Source organism: Lissotriton helveticus, chromosome 3_1, assembly GCF_964261635.1.
Source record: "Lissotriton helveticus chromosome 3_1, aLisHel1.1, whole genome shotgun sequence".
NCBI classification, from domain to species: Eukaryota; Metazoa; Chordata; class Amphibia; order Caudata; family Salamandridae; genus Lissotriton; species Lissotriton helveticus.
Genome location: NC_136061.1, coordinates 88,567,629 through 88,581,250, shown reverse-complemented (window position 1 = coordinate 88,581,250; position 13,622 = coordinate 88,567,629). Strand labels below are relative to the sequence as shown.

The 13,622-nt window shown below is 43.9% G+C and overlaps 1 long non-coding RNA gene across 1 annotated transcript in view; it reads right to left on the bottom strand.

Annotated features, from left to right (window-relative positions):
* LOC144824422 (uncharacterized) overlaps positions 1 to 11,371 on the bottom strand; it is a 58,154-nt gene extending 46,783 nt beyond the window's left edge. Inside the window, exon 1 of the long non-coding RNA XR_013608941.1 lies at positions 11,322 to 11,371. This is a non-coding gene — a long non-coding RNA (uncharacterized LOC144824422). The remainder of the gene's footprint in view (positions 1 to 11,321) is intronic.
* Between the last annotated feature and the right edge of the window lie 2,251 nt (positions 11,372 to 13,622).

The following is a 13,622-nucleotide window of genomic DNA, read 5'->3' as shown; positions in this document are numbered from 1 at the left end:
GCACCCCCATAGGCCGACCAGATAGGTACATACAGTGGTGTTTTCTCTTTAGTTGGTGATCAAACAAGAACAGATGGCCCCTTAGGGCACTAATTTAGTTTTCCATAATTTAATTTTGCCGGGGCACAGTTATAGGCGCTGGAAGTAGAGGTGCCTGGTGGGGATTGGGGTGGCGATGGGGGTGCTGAAGTTCAAAAGGTGAATATGCAATAAAGATGTCTTTAAAGTTTGTCTGCATCTTGTCACATTTAGTGTGCGGTCTACTTTCGCAGCTACCAGCAAGGAGATCGGATGTAGGTGCAGAGGCGAAAGTTCTCCCCATTCACACGCTTGACCAAAGGGGTCTCCCCTCCTCACTCTCATATGGGGCTAGTATTCCCATCACTTAGGGCGTTAACTTTAGCCGCACACACGGTGGTGTGTTAAAGTGTTCACCTCACCAAGTGGAACCCTCACCAGCATAGCATGGTAAGGGCAGAGCCCGTTTATGCAGTATAGGTCCTGATGAATACCACGGACTCCTCAGGGCCAGCAGGCAGAAACATGTTGACCTCTTATAGTACGGTGGGGGGACAATAGAATCCCCAACACACCAACCATTTATTTTAAACACCATACAGATGCCAGATCCACTAAAATAAGTATGACATCTGTAATGGCCTTTTAGCCTCACTCTTTTTTTGTAAGGGCCCTCACTTAGCTTTAGAAGTGCATACGTGTCTTCAGGTGCATGTCCGCCCTCTATCAACCCAATTTTTTAGAGGGCGAGGATTGGTCAATGATGAAGCATGACACCACGAGGTGTGTGAGACCAGTCTTTCACTTTTTGTGAGTTGCCTGCACTCACAAGTTAACACTATTACACTATAGCACTTAGGTCATCATTCTAGGAGCGTCTCCTTTGTGTTAAACATTATAGTTTGGAGGCTACCTACTCCTAGCACCCCGTGTCTCTAGTTCCCTTCCCCCGGTCTTCCCTGAGGTTTTGTGGTCAAACATTCCAAAAGAAATGCCAAGAAATGGAGGTCCCTTCTCGCACCATTTGCAGTCAGAAGTGAGAGAGAAAGTTGGTGCCAAATGAATCAGCCAGACTCTTAGCATTAGTAAAAGAAAAGACCCTCAGTCACAGAATGGATAAAGATATTTAGGACCCAATGTCGATGACTTTCCTACTGACAAGGTTTCAAATCTAACCGCCCTATTACAATGACAGCAGTCAGATTTGAAAGCGGCCGCTCAAACTCAATGGTAAAATATATTACAATATTTAAACATACATTAAAGTACAAGATGGGCGAGACACCAATATGCTAAAATTTCGTTCTAGAATACTGAGTATGTCTATAAAATGTCCCAAAAATGTAAATAGGTAAACTAAAATGCATATTAGTAAAGCCTTCATATGGATTTAGCATATCCCATGGTGTTACTAATACAAAGCTTTTAATGTTCTTAGTTGTCCCGCTCTTTTTTGAATTCAACTAGAATGTTTAGACATTAAACTGAAGAAACCCAAGGTTAAAGTAACATTATAGTTAGGTTTGGTAATAAGATCTTAATTTAATATACATAAAAAAACTGAAATTCACTGAAAAAAATACAAAGGTTCAAGTTGTCTTACAGTTAAGTGTTGAAATGAAATTAGAGCTTAACTTTTAAAATTCACCAGTTACAGCTCAGTGGACTATCTACAACTTGAGCCCCTGTCATGCACAGCTTGTGACCTCACAGATCACAGCACTCATGACATGTTAAATGACATAAATGATGATATTTTAAATGACATAATTGATAACATCACTGATGACTCACAATTTTGACAGGTATGCACCGGCCATTGATACCTTCAGAAAGTTTGTAAGTACAATCCACCGTAGTGTCATAAAATACAATGCAGACATTCCTGAGAGGAGCAGAATGGCATACGACTTTAGAGCCATGCTTACAACCAAACTGTTAGTTAAGCCATCTTTAAGCATGTTACCCCTACATTGTACATTATACTACAATTTGCAGTGCCGCACAATTTTCAGGGAAGTTCTGCAAATAAATGTCCACATCTCAAAACCTTTACTTTACATAGTCTACATCTACAGCACTGTACGGCAACGTTTTATTATAAGCATGTGCTATAACATCAACAGGTGGATAGTCTGTTGTGAACAAAAATGTTGGCTTTTCTCACTGATTTTTGGAAACAGACTTTGGCTTTAAGGCACTATCTACTTTGAAAAGGGCATCTCCAACCTACACCAGATATGTTCAGCGGTACTGCTTGCACCATGTAACTTTCACATTTCGGTCTGTATTTATCCATATTTATTTTTGGGCCATTTTATCTGTATTTATCCATATTTATTTTGTGTTTTGCGTATAAATGTTGTTGTAAAACTGTACAGTTCCATATTTATTTAAATGAAACGGGTACTCATACTTTGATGTATGTCTTGTTTTAGCTGTTTAAGTTGCCAAATATTACATAACAGTACATCCACTGGCAAATATTAGCATTCTATCACAAAGTATGTTGACACATGCAGATATTTAAAGAAATTTGATCCTGTTTTTTAACTACCCATTCTGTCCATCTGCTCAGCTGTTGGGCTATAATTGATGAAAGACAGCACAAAGAGTCACATTTTCTGTATTTATCCACTTTTAGAAAATAAATGCAGACAGAAAAAACATTGTTTTCTGTCTGCAGAAAACAGGGAGCCTTAATTATAATGTCACTTTCATCTTTGTTTTGCCTGTAGATAGATAGATAGATAGATAGATAGATAGATAGATAGATAGACAAACACAGACAGACAGACAGACAGACAGAAAGATATATATATAGATAGATAGATAGATAGATAGATAGATAGATTGATAGATAGATAGATAGATAGATAGATAGATAGATAGATAGATAGATAGATAGATAGATAGATAGATAGATAGATAGATAGATAGATAGATAGATAGATAGATAGATAGATAGATAGATAGATAGATAGACAGATGATAGATAACCACATGGAAGGATCTAGGACACACTACAAGCAATGTACAAGTTTACAATATGCAACGTAAAAATAAGCCAAAAAAATTTGGCTAGATTGTAAGAGTATATTTCAGTCAAACAAGAATGCTTCCTTCTCATCCCTTCAATCACATTAGAGAGATTGTCAATGACGGGAGCAGTGCTTTAAGTGTGAAGAAAATGGATGTTGTGTAAGACTCATCTCTCAGAAACATTGACAAGAGGTGTGGCGTTTGTAACCAAAGACATGTGAAACTGTGGGCCTCATTTACAAAACAATTGGCGTAGAGTAGAGCTGCAAGTCTTTTAGCTGCTGCCCCAAATTGAAAGGGAAGGAATGCACCATATTTATGAGGTACGGTGTACTGCTGTCCTTTCGCCCAGGGCCGGCGCACAATATGGTGCCTAGGGCCATCGCAGGCACCCTTGCACCATGCATTGCATTCTTCGCAGGATTGTCTTTGTGCAAGTAGGGGTACCTTCCTACACAAAAACTATCCTTTTAGGAGTATTCCTAATGAAAAGAGGAAAAAACGAGGAGAAATTAAAACATTTCTTCTCATTATGCCTGCCCTTGATAGGCATAAGATTTTGCTGCTGCCTCAGGTTTACATGATTTTGTAAATCTGGGGCAGCGTTAAAATCCAAGGATGCTGCGTGGGAAAACCCACTGCAACGCCCATGGAACACTTTATTGAAGCAGAGTAGTCATTGGTTTGCACTGCCTTGTCGTACTCCATATCTATGAGTACATGCAATACCACGCAGGGTGTCTTTGCGTCACCTCATGGATATGATTGAGAGGTCTGCACCACAGGTGTGGTAAAAACAAAGTGACGCTGAGGGGGTGCTGGCCTCTTGTAAATAAGACCCTATGTTTGAAAATGCATAAATGGAATCTTACTGTCAGAGCTTAATCGAATCAGCAGGACGTTTTACTTAAAAGTTTATATAACACCTTTAACCAGCGCCTTAGGCAATAAAAAACTGAAAAGGTAAACTTATAAATGGCATTAGATTGCCCATGTAACTGGAATGAAATAGTGCTCTACACCCTGAAGCAGAAATGGGAAAGAACAATACCCAATGTGTTGCTTTGTAATCAAGTCACAAATTGCACCTCCGGTCACAGTACGTTGCAGCACCCCCATAGGCCGACCAGATAGGTACATACAGTGGTGTTTTCTCTTTAGTTGGTGATCAAACAAGAACAGATGGCCCCTTAGGGCACTAATTTAGTTTTCCATAATTTAATTTTGCCGGGGCACAGTTATAGGCGCTGGAAGTAGAGGTGCCTGGTGGGGATTGGGGTGGCGATGGGGGTGCTGAAGTTCAAAAGGTGAATATGCAATAAAGATGTCTTTAAAGTTTGTCTGCATCTTGTCACATTTAGTGTGCGGTCTACTTTCGCAGCTACCAGCAAGGAGATCGGATGTAGGTGCAGAGGCGAAAGTTCTCCCCATTCACACGCTTGACCAAAGGGGTCTCCCCTCCTCACTCTCATATGGGGCTAGTATTCCCATCACTTAGGGCGTTAACTTTAGCCGCACACACGGTGGTGTGTTAAAGTGTTCACCTCACCAAGTGGAACCCTCACCAGCATAGCATGGTAAGGGCAGAGCCCGTTTATGCAGTATAGGTCCTGATGAATACCACGGACTCCTCAGGGCCAGCAGGCAGAAACATGTTGACCTCTTATAGTACGGTGGGGGGACAATAGAATCCCCAACACACAAACCATTTATTTTAAACACCATACAGATGCCAGATCCACTAAAATAAGTATGACATCTGTAATGGCCTTTTAGCCTCACTCTTTTTTTGTAAGGGCCCTCACTTAGCTTTAGAAGTGCATACGTGTCTTCAGGTGCATGTCCGCCCTCTATCAACCCAAGTTTTTAGAGGGCGAGGATTGGTCAATGATGAAGCATGACACCACGAGGTGTGTGAGACCAGTCTTTCACTTTTTGTGAGTTGCCTGCACTCACAAGTTAACACTATTACACTATAGCACTTAGGTCATCATTCTAGGAGCGTCTCCTTTGTGTTAAACATTATAGTTTGGAGGCTACCTACTCCTAGCACCCCGTGTCTCTAGTTCCCTTCCCCCGGTCTTCCCTGAGGTTTTGTGGTCAAACATTCCAAAAGAAATGCCAAGAAATGGAGGTCCCTTCTCGCACCATTTGCAGTCAGAAGTGAGAGAGAAAGTTGGTGCCAAATGAATCAGCCAGACTCTTAGCATTAGTAAAAGAAAAGACCCTCAGTCACAGAATGGATAAAGATATTTAGGACCTAATGTCGATGACTTTCCTACTGACAAGGTTTCAAATCTAACCGCCCTATTACAATGACAGCAGTCAGATTTGAAAGCGGCCGGTCAATCCGGTTGGCTTCCGATGGGCTCAAGGAGCCTGTCAGCCAGTTGGAAACCAAACATAATCCAATGCGAACGGCGTTTCTGCAGACGGGATTATAATGTTGCGTTCCGGCAGGCTTTGCTTGTTGGACTTTCCAATGTGGAAAGCCTATCGGGAGTGACTTTGGGGGCCGTAGCAAGGCCCCTCTACTTTCGCGGCCTCCGGTTGGGAGCCAAGGTGGCCCACACACTGCAGAGATTTACAATGACCCCCATTTCTCTATGGGAGCTTGTGCTGAGGCCGAGTTCTGTCTGCCGCACAAGCTCCCATAGGGAAATGGGAGTCTGCAACTGCACCATGTTCAGTCGCATCGTAATTGTGGTCTTGGACCGCCGGACGGAGGTAGGTTGGTTCCGAAACCACATGGATGTTGGTCAGAGGCAACTCGGACCGACATCCAAATTAGGCCATAAGTGTCTTATTTCAAAAACAGGTAGAAACTAACCAGTGATCTTTATATATCGTACCACACCAACCTCCCCACCATGCATAACAACGAGAACCATATCAACAGAGAATCAGAATGTTTTCTCTACATAGTCATTCTGCTTTGTGGAGAACTAAATGCAGGACCAAACACAGAATGAGACTAGCTATATATTCAGCAAGGATTGCCACTATGTCTGGTCCTGGCAGGTGTGCATATTTTCGCAAACCTACCTGACATGTAAAATAAAATTTGCAAAATAAATATATAAAAAAGGAGTGGCCTACCAACTCAGGCCCACAATCCTTGGCATTTAAGTGTACTCCTTATCATTTGGCTGGCTGTACGCATGTGATGAAACAAAATGACGTCACAGTGAAACATAGCCAACAGTTGTAGGGCGCAGACCCATTGCTCAAGTTCTGTGCTATTGACGCATAACATGATTGACAATTGAACACCCTATTTAATGAAGAGGGGTTACTCAAAGCCCGTTATTATTATATTTGTATGTATGTATTTATAGATGTATGCATTTTTATTATGCATTTTTTGACACTTGAGACTGACAAGACATTTACAACTGTTTCTGAGCCAGACCTAGAAAACGAACTAAGCAAATCCCAGAAAAAAAATATGCCTTTCCTAAAATGTATGACAAACAAAATACAGCCCATAGGTCACAACAAATTTTAATGTACACAATAACTAAATATATGCAAAGTGCAGTGGAGACTTACTGGGATGCGACAGGCCATGTGATAGTTGCAAACCAACAAGCAACATACAACATTCATGATTGGACCACAGTCCTACCTCTCTTATCCCAACTACACCAACTGCATGAATCCAACAGCAGTGAAACACAGAGCCAAGCATCTCAAACAACCAGTGCAAACTCCAACTGGAGAGCATATGGGAAAGAGACACAATTGTCTAGTGGAGATATAGACGTAACACAACCAGAACCTAGAGGGGCTACAAGTAACCAAGATCAAAAGAACCATCCAATAAAGGGTAGGATAAATTAAGTGAGTACCGAATCCATAAACACATCCATCTGTCGGTGATTATCAATCAGTGCCTCGTAGAGCTTCACTCAAATATGTTTTATATATATATATATATATATATATATATATATATATATATATATATATATATACGTGTGTGTGTGTGTGTGTATATATATATATATATATATATATATATATATATATATATATAAACACATATGTAAAACAAGAAAGCACAGGATTAGCACAGTAATATATATATATAGACTCAAATCCTCCCATAAATCTTCTTTACAGAAAAATTCGTGGCACAGACTGTGACATGGTAAGTGTAAATTATTGTATTGACAACATCATGTTCATAACATATATACACATATATATAGATGTACACACATCTCGCTCCCGTGAGATTCAGACTCTCGCGGGAGCAGGCGCTCTGATTGGCAGCCAGCAACATGAGGAAAAGTTGCTGGCAGCCAGTACAGGACTCGAGAACTTAGTCCTCTGTTCTAAACATGTTTAACCCCTTGCATGCTTCGGACGGCCCCCGGACTCATACGTCACGGTGGGCGTGTGCGGAGGACGGCCATCCGAATCCTGCCCACTATTTAAATCACACACACAGCGTGAAAATGTGCGCAGCACGCAAGGGCTTAAAGAAATAAGTGCAGGCTATGGATACCCTGACTCCCTAGACCCCATGCGTGGACCCAAATGGACCCCCCAAAGGGGCCAAACATGAAAAAACACAGCAAAATATCCCTCAGGATCAGGTCCCCATGGCCTAATAAGACTCAGGAGAGGGGCCACACGCCCTCCTTCCATTAAAAAAAAAATAAGGTCCTGGGGATGGAGTCCCCAGGGTCTAATAAGGCTTAGGAGGGGGGGCACTTTGTCCCCCAGCCATTTAAAAGACATAAGACCCCTAGGACCTAATGGGCTTCATTTGGATTGGGGGGACACTTGGTCCCCCTCCACTTTGAAACCCATTAGGGTCCTGTGGGCTGCTCCCTCCGGTGCACAGCATTTGCTTTTCGTATGCTACTTAAATATAAATAACTGTTATTGTTTTGTTTTTTAAACTTAAAAATTCACTGAAAAACCAAGGGTTTAAGTTAGCTAAATTTGTCAGGACCAACATTAACATTTTGAACTAAAACAAAAACAGAAATTAACCAGTTAGAGTTAATAGAGCTAAATATAACTGCGCCCCCACTGTGTACTGTTTATGACCTCACATATTATATCACTAATGACATGTTCTACGACCTCATCAATGACACCACTGATGACATCTCAAGTATGTGAAAAGTGGGAATCTGTTAACATAAGGAACTAAACAAAATATGCAATTCAGAGGGAAACTCACCTTTTTTCTAACATATGCAGTGCGTCACTACACGCGAATATGGGGGCATATGCAGGGATGCGCCAGAACTGATGCGTCACGCAATTCCCTCCTTGCGGCACCACAGATGCGCCGCATTTACAATGCGGCGCACCATGGTGCAAGGAAGGGCAGATGCGTGACGCATCTTGTGGTGTACGGGCGGCGCATTGCTGGAGTAGCGTCGCAAGTGCGACACAACTCCTGCAATGTACAGAGGCCACCCATAAATAACGTGGTGCGTCACTCCTTATGCCTGCTTCAAGCAGGCGTAAGGATTTGACCCAGCAGCGTCGTAAAACTGACTCAGTGAAATCTTGTAGATTTCACTGCGTCAGTTTTACGGGGCTTTCCTACGAGGGAACGCCCACCCTGCGACAGAACGCCCACATGAAACCTGACGCAGGTTTCATATGGCGCAGGGCTTTACAACGTGACGCATCTGCCTAGATGCGTCACGTTGTAAATAGGTCGCAGGGATGCGCCACGTTTCCGTGCCGTTGCGTGACGCAACAGCGGCGTAAACGTGGCGCAAGTCTGACATAAATCTGCCCCTAAGTCTTACTGACCACTTTTCAGAGAGTTACTGTCCTCTGATGAGGAAGTTAACCGGTCCCAATTTTTCATGCCTCACTTATGAGCTGCAACCCAAGGCATAATGCATAATGTGCAGAAGACAACGTTTTTTTTCTCTTCTCGCCCATCCACCTATTGACATTCTGGCTCCCGGCACATGTGCCTCTAATCTCACCCTAACTTTGTCCCTCTTTCTCCAAACAGCAATTGTGAGTGATGGCATTCTAAGCACTTGATTGGCAGAGCCAGTCTCATCATTTCAGGCAGGGTGCAAATTTTTTAGAGTCCTGAGCAGCTGACAGCGACAAATATAAAAACAAAGAATACCTATTGGACAGTTAATTATGATTGACACATAAAACTGAAGCAGGGGACACATTTATTACAAGATAGCATTTCAGGTTTGCTTACAACACATCTGCCACTCAAACCCCAAGTCATCAAATACCCTGTAGGAGGTATATTGTTGGTGCTTAGCGAGATGTCTCGAGGTTTAACAGTATCATATCTGCCAGCAGAATATTACACATCTGGAAACTCCACACTCCACATCTGCTCCTCCATGAGCCATAGATCAGAACCACCAACATATTGGCCTCACCTCAACTTAAATAATGGTGAGGGTGAGAGCACTCACTCATTCAAACGCAATGCAGAGCTATCTGCATGTAACACATCAAGGACAGACGGCCCCGGATACCTCCTTCGTAGAGTGAGTATGAAGCGACCTGCTGCACCCTGCACTACCTGCAGGCGCCTACATGGATGACATGGTCGCCCATCATAAAGGGTGTTTGCTTTTCACACTCGCATCCACCACCACAGCACCAGCCAACAGACACCACCGCTGTACCCACTCCACTATTTCACTATCCAACAGACATCCCCACTGCACCCTCACCACCACTGCACCCACACCAGCACTGCATCCACCCCACCACTGCAATCACTTCACCACCGACAAGCCGCCACGGCTGCAATCACCCAACCACCCTTCACTGCACCACTCTTCAGTCACAACTGCTGCACCTATCCACCAGTGCTCAAGCCACCACCGCTGCACCCACCCCACCACTGCAACCACGGTACCAGCCACCACCTCTGCATACACCTCACCACTGCAACCACAGCACCAGCCACCACCACTGCACCCACCTTACCACTGCAACCACGGCACCAGCCACCACAGCTGCACCCACCTCACCACTGCAAACACGACACCAGCCACCACCGCTGCACCCACCCCACCACTGCAAACACAGCACCAGCCACCACCGCTGCACCCACCTCACATCTGCAACCACGGCACCAGCCACCACTGTTGCACCCACCACTGTTGCACCCACCTTACCACTGCAACCACGGCACCAGCCACCACTGCTGCACCCACCTCACCACTGCAACCACGGCACCAGCCACCACCGCTGCACCCACTTTACCACTGCAACCACTGCACCAGCCACCAAAGCGGCAACCACCCCACCACTGCAAACACGGCACCAGCCACCACCCCACCTCAAAAATGATAATAGGGGAATACAGGTAGAAAATCCTCTCGAGGCAGTGTGAGTGCTCAGCCACTAGAGCTTTGATCTTCCCATATGCAAATACAGACAACAGACTACTAGACAATAACTTTCATGTAGCATATTTACTCTCAGTGAAGAACCCAGACACAGACAATCAATGTAAATACACAAGGTTGGCAACCAGAGACTAACAGAGAGCGATTAGAGAGGTAACACAAAAAGATGAACCATCTGCTATATATGTTGAAGACTGTCATTCAAAGAGAGGCGTAGGGAGAGTGACAGAAAGTGAGAGAGAGTGAAAGGCAAAGATTGAACAAGAAAGAGAGAACGGGAGTGAGAAAAAGGGGGTGAGTGAGATAGGGAGTGAAAGAAAGAGAGTAAAGGTCTGGGAGAGAGATGAGGCAAAAGAGAGAGAGAAAGTAAATAAAGGATTAAAAGATAGGGAGTGAAAGATAGAGTAAGAGAGAGCAGGAGTAAGATATAGAGAAATAAGCAGATTTTTAGATGAGAGTCGAATAAGTGCCAATATCGAAAAGGAGTTGTACTGACACTAAGAAATATGACACAGAATAAGGCATATACAGCATGAGAGAGGGAAGATAGATAGACGAGAGAGCAGAGGGTAAGCCCAGAGAGAGGAAGGATAGTGACAGAGGGGAAAGTGAGAGCCAGTAGCAAAGATGTGAGGTGTAAGAGGCCGAGAGATGGACCTGGCCAGGGGAATAGAGAGAGGAGGCGGATATGGAGTCAGAGAGAGAAGTGGGGGAGAAGACTGAATGATAGAGCAAAGTGAACAGAGAGCATGAACCACATTCTGAGTGTCAAAGTGGTGGGAAAGAGAAAAAGAGAGTGGAGGCTCAAGAGAGATTCAGATTGGAGAAAGAGAGAGAAAGAAAAATAGAGAGAAAACGTCCAAAGACAGCTCATCAGGATACTCACAGAGAGTTCCAGCAGGTACCTGTCTCTTCGCCGACTGTCTCATTAGGTTCAGGGGAAATCAAGGCTACTTTATATACTGTTCTTCTCTTTAGCTTGGAATCATGTGACACATGGTGGAAGGCGTGGATTGGCTAATAGCGGTCCAATTAGGGGTACGATAGTACAGTGAAGAGACCCTGAGGTGACCTTTGTTTAAAATTTCAGCAAACCAAACGAATGCATACATGAATGTGCCAAGATATAAAGAGTTCAATTATGAGATATTTTAATATTTAAGGTTTTCTTGACTGTATCATAAGTTTAGCTCTTCAAGAATCTCTTGGGGTGTGAAAAAGACATGCTGCAGCTCAGCCTCACATATCAGAAAGGCAGACCACAGGATGTGGGCTCAATGCAGCCCTGCCTTGGCTACAAGTAAAGCAACGTTGCACTTGTGGCTATTTATTCTGAGGCACTGAACAACAGAGCCCACATTACCTGAAGATACATATTTGTGTATGTAACTAAACTAAGGTAAAGCAAAACTGGAGGTGACGCGTTCTCCTACATCGCACCCAAGATATGGAACGACCTCCCTCAGCACATCAGACCCTCCGCCTCACTGCTTGAGTTCAGCAAGAAGCTGAAGACCTGCACTTCAGCTTCTAAGCACCTTGGGGACCACACACCTACACACCTGCCCAAGTGCCTGGATACCCTCTCGGGTGATTAGTGCGCTATACAAATCAATATAACATAAAATATTTGGGGGGGCCCTGCTCAGTGGTGGCAGCTGCACAACGAAAGCGGGGAGGAGGGGAATTGAGGGTAAAAATATTTTTTAAACCTTACCTCTTGCTGCCCGGTGCCGATGGCTGCCTCGGTGCTTCACTCCCAGCTGTCTCTACCACACCCAATCCAGACACCGCTGTCATGCTACGAGAACAGCGCCAGGATTGTTATGAGAGGCCTGGTCTGCCGCTCAGACACTGCCTGGGACCATGAGGCTTTTTCTCTAACCCAGCTGTAAACAGAGCAGGGTTGGATGAATAGAAGTGTGCATGTCTGTTTGGCCGGCCTAAGACGGCTAGCAAAACTTACATGCACTCTGTGACGTGCCCACCATTCCTGCCCGTAATGACCTGGCCCGACCCGCAAGCACCGTCAGTCAGAGCTCATCACAGAAAAAATTATCATATATTTTTTTAATATCATTTTAATTTTCTGTCACTGACTCTGACCAGTGGAGTGATGCTTCTGCGCCATTATGGCGGAGCCACACCTGCTGTAATCAAATAAGAAGACCCTTTGTACTTGGTGCAGCTATCCTCTTCTTTCTTTAAGACTGTTTTTTAATTTACATATCAAAACAACCGAATTGAAGAGAGAGAAAAAATTGCTATAAGTGCACAGAATGTTATGTGGGAAATCTGTAGGTAGCACCCTGAACTATAGGTTATGTTTCGTACAGTCACATTATGAGTCACTATGTGTGGTGCTGGAAAAAAAGCTTAGACCTTAAAACGTTGTACAAGTTTAGAGAGACATAGTAACGTGGGGTCTGATTCACATAGTGACTTACGAGTAGTATCTGTATGAGTGCGGAGACCTTACACAGCGCCTTGGGACCCTCACGGGCGAGTAGCGCCCTTTATAAACCCCTGGTTGGTTGATTGATTGATACATAAAAAGATTGAACAGTTCAATGTGTTTCTGTGTGGGGACTGGCTACCGGGCAGTTTGGAATGCTGCTGAGCTAGGGGGTGATTTCGTTCATGGAGACCTGCGTGTGCTAAACGAAATTCGTTTTGCATTAACTATTTCGAAGTACACGCAGGTCTACATGAACAAAATCAGCCCCACCGCAGTGAAAGCGACCCCCAGCTCGGCAGCATTCCGAAACTGCCCGGTAGTCAGTCCGGCCCTGCTGATACTCCAAAGTCCCTTTGTGAATATCAGCTAGTCGTAAACGTACACAAAAGTGTAAATTTACCTTTGTGAATCAGTGACTACTAATCTTTGCTATCATTCTAGATACATGTGTTAATGTGGTATGAACGTCTATCAACCAACCCTGAAATCCATGCCTACCAATAAATTACTCACCTACTGCACGTAATGCTGATTGGCATGAAATGAAGGGCAGCAATATATATAGATACACACAGGGCACCTGGTTGAGGGAACTCCCAGTTGTCCACAGTGGTATTTGCTGAGTGCGTAAAATGTTGTTGCATTGTGGGACATGTGGTCCTTGAAGCTGTAAGTTCAGTATCCTGAGTGGGTTCCATGCGCCACACTGTAGTTTTAAAGCTTTT